Raw genomic sequence first — 10,387 nt, 5'->3', positions numbered from 1 at the left:
TGCTGACGGCTTGTATAAGCGCTGAAGGGTGCGAGCTTTTCTCTTACAAGAACTACTCACAAACCACTGAATTTAGCTGTTGATGTGTTCTAATGGGTATTTAGAGTTAAATCGCTGTAATATTTAAATTTTAAAAAGCGGTATTTTGTATTTCCACCGATTTCAGAGTGACTGTAAGTAAGAGGTTGAGTCCCGCCTCTTCAGTGGAGAGGTATTGCGCCTTTAGATGGCGCATTTTTTCTCAGCCCATTGAAATCCCATATAAATTTTTAATGTAAAAAAATTAATATTAAATCAACTGTAAGTCTGATCATTCCAAAAAGATATAGCAACACTTTGGTGACCAGGGCCCAGGGCTCCGCCGAATTTGGGGCTTGTAGCCTTAAAGCTCTAGGAGGAGTAGCGTATAGAATTTTAGTCTCAGAAGAAGTTTAATAATAATAATAATAATAATAATAATAATAAGTTTAAATAGCATAACAATATGTTGGCTTCTCCAAGCCAACATAATAATAAGTTTAAATAGCATAACAATATGTTGGCTTCTCCAAGCCAACATAATAATAATAATAATAATAATAATAAGTTTAAATAGCATAACAATATGTTGGCTTCTCCAAGCCAACATAATAATAAGTTTAAATAGCATAACAATATGTTGGCTTCTCCAAGCCAACATAATTATTACTTACATTATTATTAGAAATTGAAATGAAACGAACAAGAAATGGCACAATGAACAACAAAGAACGTATTATTTACAATTAATTACACAAAATTAAAGCTTAATCAAAGGCCACATCTGTCCTGTGAGCTAAACTATTAGTATTTATAAAGTTTAAACTATATAGACTACTCTTTCATGTCATTACTGCATTGGTGATGTGCAAGTCGAATTCAGTGCCTGTCACTTTAAGGCCCTGCTGACGGCCGTGAGGTTTGCTTGATTCTCACGGTTTAAGCTAAACTGTTGTGCATTGTGCATAAGGATATGTGGATGAAATGAATTATGTTTGTTTCCATGTCATTTGTTAAACTAAATACTCTAAAGCCTAACAACTCGAAGAAAATCTGTCTTGGATTACAGGAGCTACTGTAAGTGTCTTGTAATGATAATTTCTATGATTTTGGCGAGCACAAAGAACTATCTCCAGATGTAAATTGGTTTCCTATTGCTCAAATTCAATTAAGCCCACCAGTAGGCTAGACCTTAATTTCACAGCCTAGGTATGTTAGCAACACAGGGCTTGAAAACATTGACTGTATATATAACGTTAGAACAAACAAAAACGAAACCGTGCGTGGAATTTATCTGGGAATATAGCCTAAACCTAACTTACTGAAGGTAGGGGCCGGCGAGCTAACGTTACCTTGCTGGCGTGTTTTATTTGGTTCCTTGGTTAAAATATAATGTAGGCTACGTTTTTTTGCATAAAATTGCGTCTGCTAATCTGCTAATGATAAATCGTTAAATCCTTTTTACAAAAGTAGCCTACAGTTAACAGTTAATGACCTAGCAAATGTCGACTGAGTAGGCAGAAAAGCAGAAAAAAGGCAGGTACAGTAGATAAATTAGCCTAGCATACATGACGTGATTCAACAGACTTAATACTGGGCTGTGTGTGCGATTAGATATCAAGGCAGATGTGACAGGTAAATAGATATCTTTGCGTGCTAGCACAAGTAGTAGTGCTGTAAACTCACATGCTAAAAAACAGTAAGCCATGTATTGTTGGTTAGCTTACATCAAACATTTGCTACTTACATTTCTGAGTTCTGGACTGGTGTCTGACTGTCCAAGCCCCCGCGCTGATTTAAAGGCAGCAAGTGCGTCAACAACGGTTCCGCCTTTGAGCACGTTAATGGCCAATCGTAGAGTAGGATTTTGGGGTGGCACCTGGGGTGGCCAATCAATTCTCAGGGGTGGCGTGGGCCACCCCTCTGGCTCCGCCCCTGGGGCTGTGCGATTAATTGAAATCGTATCGAAATCGCGATGTGAACATGCACGATTTCTAAATCGCCTTACAGCGCGATTTTTTGCACGCACTCGACTGATACTTTTCCCGCAGCATGCTATTTGAACCGATCACAACACAGCGCGCCTAAACAGAGAGCAAGAACATGCCAACGTTCATGCTTGAAACCAGAAATGGTCATGCTGGTTTTCTTAGCAGAAAGCAGCTAGACTCTGCCAGTGTTCTAATTGTTTTTATGTGGGACACTGTGGTCTGGGTTGTTGTTTTTTCAAACACACGCACGCGCATACGCACACACAGGGGCGTCGGACAGGGGGTAATAGTGGAACAGAGTAACAGGGGCCCTTGGCGGGGGGGGGCCCATAATGATATATTGATAATCTATAACATTAACATGACAACATTAAATAAATATATAGTTATATACTATGCTACTAGGAATAATATTTTTATCTTATTTTTACAACTGTAAAAAAGTTAAATGTTCCTTTATTGGTCTAGCAGCTTGTGCCCTCCCATGTTCTAGGTCTCCCCTATCAAAAAGGAAAATGGTTTGGTCTTGCAGTCTGGCGCTGTCGGTTAAATTCAGCTTGTAGCGGAGAAAAGGAGTATCGCACTAGAAAAGCATGAATCCTAAGTCAGGTTGTCAAAAAAGAAAAGAGCGGAGAGAAAGGGAAAGAAAGCTGCAGACAGGTTTTGACGAAATATTTTTCTCGGAAGAATGGTGAGAGCCTTGCGAGAGAAAAACCTGACTGTGTAACTGCTAATCCATACATTTATGCTGCGTTCCAGGCAACCCGTTACTCGTGTTTTTCCAACCTTCTACCCATGAAAGTGCACTGGAACGGCAGTCAAACCCGTGATTTCCCACTCGTGAACTCGTACTAGAACGATGTACTCCCAGTTACGAGTTCTGACGTAACATAGCCCGCGAAACAACAATGTTAGCCCTAATGTGTGCGGTGTTTATTCAAGTAGTACACGGTGGAAAAATAGAGCTTAGGACAATATAACGTTGCAATCAAATTAATAATAATATAAAAATAATAATAATTCATAAATGTGCCCAGGCAGTTTGGCGTGACTTGCCTGGAACGCTACAAAGTCGTGAGTCGTGATTTGAAGTAGTGATTTACCAGTTAAAAAACCTGCCTGGAACGCTGCATTACATTACCCTAGTGTGTTGTCAAAAATAGCATACGATAAATGGGTACAAAGTGGATGATGAAATTTAAAAAATGTGACAATCTCTCTGCAGTAAAGTTTTACCAGGCGGCTGATTCCCCAGTCCGTTCAAGACGCCAGAGTTTTCTTTCAGGCCGAGCTCAGAGCTTGAAACAATTGTTATTTCCTATTTCAATAAAAGTGTTTTTAATTCTATAAACACTGTTCTGCAGTTTCAGTAGTGAAAACCGCATAGGAAAACGAGAGCGAATGCACTAAATTTTCTATTATTTTGTCCCGAAAGTGAGATGATTGTCCAGGTGAAAAAAAATATATACTTAAATGCAATGAAAATACACTTATTTACCCGCAAATACATTTTAGTACATTGTTATTTGTTTTGTGTTAAATAAAAGTGTGATGGTTATACACTATAAATATACTAACTAGATAAAAAGTTTGTTAGCAAACTTTAAGTTGGCTTGAGAAAGCCTAGCCAGTAAGTTTTAAGTAGTTTTAAAAGCTTTTAGTTTAAAGAAAGTTTAAAGGTTTTCAGTTTGAAATAGTTTTAGTTCGAATGATAAAGTTTGAAGATAGATAGGCTAGATAGATATAAATAGTTTGAAAATAGATAGATTTATAGATATAAATAGTTAGAAGATATAAATAGTTTGAATGTCAATAGATAGATAGATAGATAGATAGATATAAGACATTCAAACTATTTTTTATCCATCTATCTTTCTTTTTCTAACTAATCCTTTCTTTCAAACCTTTTTTTCTTTCTAACTAATCTATCTTTATTTCTTTCTATCTAAAGTTAATTTTGAACTAATCTGTCTATCTGTTTGTCTGTCTGTTGTGTCTATCTCTTTCTAACAAATCTATCTTTCTTTCTTTCTAACTAATCCTTTTTCTTTCAACCTTTTTATTTCTAACTAATCTTTTTTCTTTCTTTCTAACTAATCTTTTTGTTTCTAATCTTTCTTTCTTTCTAACTAATCTGTTTCTTTCTTACTAAACTTTCTTTCCTTCTTTCTTTTTGTTTCTTTTTCCTAATTCTTTCTAATTTATTTCTAACTAAACTTTCTATCCATCCATCCATCCATCTGTCTGTCTTTCTAATATTAACACCAATAACAAAAAACTTTTCTAAATCTAATTGCTAAGGTGTTGCTATGCGGTTGCTAAGGTACCCGGGGTGGCTGCTAAGGTGTTGCTCTGCGGTTGCTAAGGTACCGGGGTGGTTGCTAAGTTGTTGCTATGCGGTTGCTAGGGTACCCGGGGTGGTTGCTATGGTGTTGCTATGCGGTTGCTAAGGTACCCAGGGTGGTTGCTAAGGTGTTGTTAAGGTACCCATGGTGGCTGCTAAGGTGTTGCTCTGGGGTTGCTAGGGTACCCGGGGTAGTTGCTAGGGTGTTGCTATGCGGTTGCTAGGGTACCCGGGATGGTTGCTAAGGTGTTGCTAAGTTTATGTGTAATATGTAAATGTTAATATTATATTAATATCTTGCTATGTTAATAGTGTCTTTTTGACCCTCTAAAAATAGACTAAAAATAAATAATTGTAAAAAATTAATCAGTCTTGGGTGTTTTATGAGGTGTTGTGAGGGGCCCACCCGCTTGGTTGTGTGACCGGGGCCCAACATTTGGTGCTACGCCCCTGCGCACACACATACTTACTTTTTGCCATAGGTCTGTTCTAAAGACATTTTGTTCTACCTTTACTAGGCAGGGCTCGAAATTGTGAACGTTTTGGTCGCATATGCTCCCAAAATTTAATCTGCGTGACATGAAATTATATTTGGGAGCATTCGTGCGAGAAACTGTTGTTGTCCGACTTGGTTTCATTTCTTTACAAAACTTTCGCTACCATAACTACTGCACAGACTGCTGTGAGCTGATACAGTGACAGGTTCGCCATTCTCTCTTTCGATTGTGAAAAATAAAAGGTCTCAACAAACCGCTTTTGAAGAAATATAATATATTTCGTGCTATAGCGTACATTCTGTCAGATCCAATTCTGGCGCCTCCGTGTCCATATACGTTACTGTACAACACGGCATTCATCCACATCAGATGATAACTCAGCGGCAGAGTTCCACTCACACAGGGGCGTAATTTTCACTGGGGACATGCTTTTCAAAATCCTGTTTATGTCTTCTCATATTTCAAATGGTTTTGTTATAATAATCTCTTTTATTGTAGAATGCACGCTCAGCGCCTTTGAGAGTCTCGCAAGATCGTTAAAACGAAACCAAAACTAAGACGCGGACGCGCATTTAAAAGCAATTTTAATATCCCGCGTTCAGAGAGCGACTCCTCAATGCGCGCAAATTAGGCTACATAAAATATCTAGGTAGTTATTAGTATGTGGGCTATAAAAAATATATTGTGCAGTTGTCTATAGTTCTATATCATGCTTGAAAAATTCGGTCTCTATTTGCACTTTGAATATTGAAAGAGTAGCCTACTTTGATCATGTGCTTGTAAAACATCTGCAGTCAGAATCAGCCATGAAGAATCAAGATCAGTGCATTACTAAAAAGAAATTGGGTGCGCCTAAATTTTTTTTGGTGCTCCTAACTTTTTTCACCTGCTAGGTGATTTTTTTTCCGCCTTCTGTTTTAGAGACATGTTACAGTTCTTTGATAAAGATCTAATTGTTTTCCTTTAAAAAAAAGTTTTAGATTCACACTGTAAAACATGTCTGTGTCAAAATCGTGATTAAAATCGAAATCGCAATACTGTTCAAGAAAATCGTGATAGGTTTCTTTTGTCCATATCGCACAGCCCTAATTAGCATATCATAATTAGTATTAGATATTATTTGAATATTATTTGAATTTGAATATTTGAATAAAGATGAGACTTATCGAAAATAACAAAACCCAAATCTTCTCGTGATTACTGGACAGGAGGTATGTATATACAGTGAAGTTTTATTCATGTATATGAATTCAGCACATGATCGTGGTCAAAACGAAACTGTGTTTGTTCGTTACACATACCTAAGCACTCTTTTTTTTCTGTATGAATAAGCGTACCATTACATCACTAGAAAACATTTAAAACACCAAAACTTCACTTACCTGAATAAGAGTGTGTCTGGGCATAGGCTGTTGTAGACTCAGGAGCAGAGCGGGAAATAACAGACATATTTTCAAATTTTCAGTAATCCACCAATAGGAATACAGGAAGAATGAATGAATGGGCTGACATTTGGACTGCCACAAACCAGCCACACATGACTATAGCAGGTTATATGTGTTTTTCCAAGTAAAAGCCAAAGGTTAACCATAAGTTAACATATTTCAGGATGTGCCATAGCCTAGCCAAATATGGCTCTCATTTGTGTACTGTCATCTGGGCCATATATTTTAATACAAAAAGTCACCCAAATGAAAATTCCCTCCAATTCTAAAGCCATGGCAAAACATATATGGTACAAGTTTGGCCCATATGTGCTCAGCCATGCCATACCTAGGCCAAACGTGACAGCTATCAGCGTTCGTATCTCTCTCAGTACTCTACCCTGCCAGTACGTTACATATAAAGATAAATCAAAGTGACGTTAAGTTTACTAACCATTCAGACAGGTCCAGTATAAGCCGTAATTGCCGAACTTCTTTGCGGGTGTCATCTTGTTTCGGTTCCAACTCCGGTTTTTAAATTAAATTTTAAATGGATGGGGTTGTACAGTGTGTTCACAGCCCCCCAAGTGTCATTTTCCCCAAACTATACAACTAAACCCCCAACTATTGTCTAGGCAACACCCCGTGTGCTATGTAATGACACGCCCCACAGAACTGAAGGGCAGGGTGAGCAGAGGTTCATTTCATTTAAAGGGCCAGGTACTGATATCGCTTGCTGAGAACAGAGGCATTTTTTACCAGGTAAAATGAGTGTTTTTTTACACTACCATAGAGAATTTTTAATCAAAGTATATCACAAACTTTTCATTTGGACCCTCATCATCATATTAACTTGTGGAAAATGGGCACTGGATGACCCCTTTAACGTTACTTTCGGTTTTAAAAGGAAAGCGCCGATCCCAATCTACATATGTTCGTGTGAATCATTCGTGATGCAGCTTCAGCCACAGCAGAAGTGAGTATAAGGGTTTTTTATGCATCTTTGCTAATTCCCTTTCTTAATAATGTGCTTGTTGGCAAGTTTCACAGATAAACTCAGCTAAATGCGGCTAAACATGGCTAAATGTGGCTAAAGTAAACATTACACCCCCACAGCAGAGAGGGCCAGGGCCAGCAGAGCTCATTTGCATTTATTAATTATTATTATTGCATTTAATATACTGATATTTTGCAGAGCTGATTTTGACAGGTAAAAGGGTGTTTTTTTTACACTACTATTGAGAATTTTTAACCAAATCCATGTCAAATACTTGATACTGAAACTACAAGCATAACAAACTAGGTCAAAATAAAATAAAATAAAATAAAAGCCAGCTAGAGAATTTTTTTGAAAATGCAAATAAAATTAATTCACACTTTGTTTTCTGTTTCTGTGTTCTGTCTTTGACATGAAGCGAAGGAAGTGTCAGCGAAGGTTGGAGGAACTGTCACTCTAGACCCTGGTGTTACAACACGGAGAGGTGATCTGATACTGTGGACGTTTGGAGCTAAAAACTGTCTGGTTGTTAAAGCCGAATCAGAAACGATGAATATTAGTGAGAGATTCAGAGACAGACTGGAGCTGAATCATTGGACTGGATTTCTGACCATCACAAACACCACAGATGCAGACTTTGGACTTTTTCAACTACAAATCATTAACAGGGAACGGACCAGATACAGGAGGTTCAATGTGACTCATTCTGGTGAGTAGAACAAAATGTATTATAACAACTATGTTTATTTTTTAAAACCCCCAAAAAATGCCAATAGGTAGTGGCAAGTAAAAATATATATATTTATATATATATAAAACATATCTCTTACTTTCTTTTTAATTTATGTAATCTCTGTTTTAATTTATATTCCACAGTGAATGAATCTACTGAAGCGGACAAACTGATAAAAGAAGTGGATATGGATGAAGAGCATGAGCAGCAGGGGATGAGTTCAATTTAATAAGACAAGCCCACCGCGATCAACATCAACAGCTGAGTTCAACAACATATTTCTACTTTTATAAAAAGAAAGAAATAAATCCATGTGCTGTTAAAATGTTAAAATAGTGGTTAGAAAGGTTTTTAAGGTCAGTGTCGATCAGTGTTGGGCAAGTTACTTCCAAAACATAATGCGTTATATATTACTAGTTAGGCCACTGTGTTTTAAAAGTAATTACATTACAATATTACTGTATCTAAATTGTAATGCGTATACTTTTAAGCTACTTTCATCAAAATATCCACAGAAGTATAACTAGGCATTATAAAATGCCAAAATGTAAGTTTATTGCTGCTCATTATACATTCAGCAGAGATAATTTTTAGGTCTATATAGCATAAAATTATAAAACAACATATTTAGGTAGGCCTACCGGTATTTAGGTCTACATTAATGTTATGTTGTAGTTGAAGTGTTATGATGTACAAATATTAAACACAATAACTAGCCTATTTCAAATGGTTTTCAGAACAAAACAAGAATGAACGATATAAGTTGCTAAACAAGCCAAAACAAATTAGGGTAGAGCAAAACTGAAAGCAAACGGCGTTGTTCTCACGCAGCCTATATACCTCTCTCGTTCGGCATGAATCCATTTAAATGTGTCCATATTCGCTATGTATTTCAATGTTAAATTATTATAAACCAGGCTTTGTAATTAACACGCTTAAAAAAACATCCTCCTCACATGAGCAAATGTGTATATTGATTGTAATTGGAATACGCAGCAGCCTACGCACTAAAGTTTACCAGTGTATCTATATTTGGTTGACTGTATTTTATTCTGACTTTGTGACTTTAATAAAGTGGAATAGAACTGCTCTAGTCTATATACGGAGTCCACAACTCCGAAAATAACCGCATTAACAGCTCACGTGCTCACACTTTCATATCTAGGATTATCTCCCTCTGATTAACACAGAATAAACAAACAAAGACAGAACATCTTTACACGAGCTTCATTACAGCAGAGCAAAAAAACACTCTCATACCTTGCCACAGCGTTCCACAGTCACAACACCGGAAAGAAACAATGACGATCGCCACATCAGTAAGTTATACAATCTACTACCGTTTGCTCTATTTATAGGGTGAAATAAAATAATGCGCCCCACCCAACACATTATTATTAACTCTGTCACACAGGCTGCAACATTTGCAATGCTGTATGTGTGTGCATGAGGGCGACGCCGGCGCGATCGAACAGCGGAACAACTCCGTCATTTTTGGTCACAGATCATTCAAAACTGCAGTGTTTACTTTTACTTCTGTCATCCCGGTTTCCTTTCCGTGAACTTTTGTAGAGCGCCGCTCCACATAAAAATTAACTCTGCAGGGCCAGCAGAGCTCATTTGCATTTAAAGGGCCAATGCAATAAAATGAGCTGATATTTTGCAGAGCTGATTTTGACAAGGTAAAAGGGTGTTTTTTTTACACTACTATTGAGAATTTTTAACCAAAGTATATTACAGACTTTTTATTAAGACCCTAAAGATTCATATGAACTTGTAGAAAATGGGTATCCGATGACCCCTTTAAATACTTGGATCGTTTTATGAGCCGAGTCCAAACAACAAGTATTAAGACATTTAGTAAGCGTTGGGAGTTTATAATAAGTGGACTTGGCAACCCTTCAAGAACGCGTTTGGCGAAGCAGCCTTGTAAACATAAACGAAACACGACGGGTCTCTCGACATTGGTTTAGTGAAAATCGCGGAATATAATGAATGATGCTAGAACTTTCTGGCCATTGAACATGGTAGTTGCATCACTATTAAGGTCAGAAAGCTCTCGGATTTCATCCAAAATATCTTAATTTGTATTCTGGGGTCCGTTCTTCGTACCTCGCTAACTAAGTTAGCTGGATTTGATTGTTGACGATTTCGCGTGATCTTGGATCATTCGGTTCTTCGACGCTCATCCGGGACTTGCTGTCATAGCAACAGATCCGTAAGCGTAAACCTTCTCTGGAGCAGGCTTACTTTATGTAAACAGGATTAGATCGCGGCCACTGAGTCATGTCCGCTTCATTTATACGAAAGCAACAGCGATATTTGCCCAATTAATTTGTACCATTATATTACAAGTCAAAGATGACCGCACATATATGTGATG

This window comes from Garra rufa, chromosome 7 (assembly GCF_049309525.1).
Source record: "Garra rufa chromosome 7, GarRuf1.0, whole genome shotgun sequence".
Taxonomy (NCBI): Eukaryota; Metazoa; Chordata; class Actinopteri; order Cypriniformes; family Cyprinidae; genus Garra; species Garra rufa.
This window is presented reverse-complemented; position numbering follows the sequence as displayed.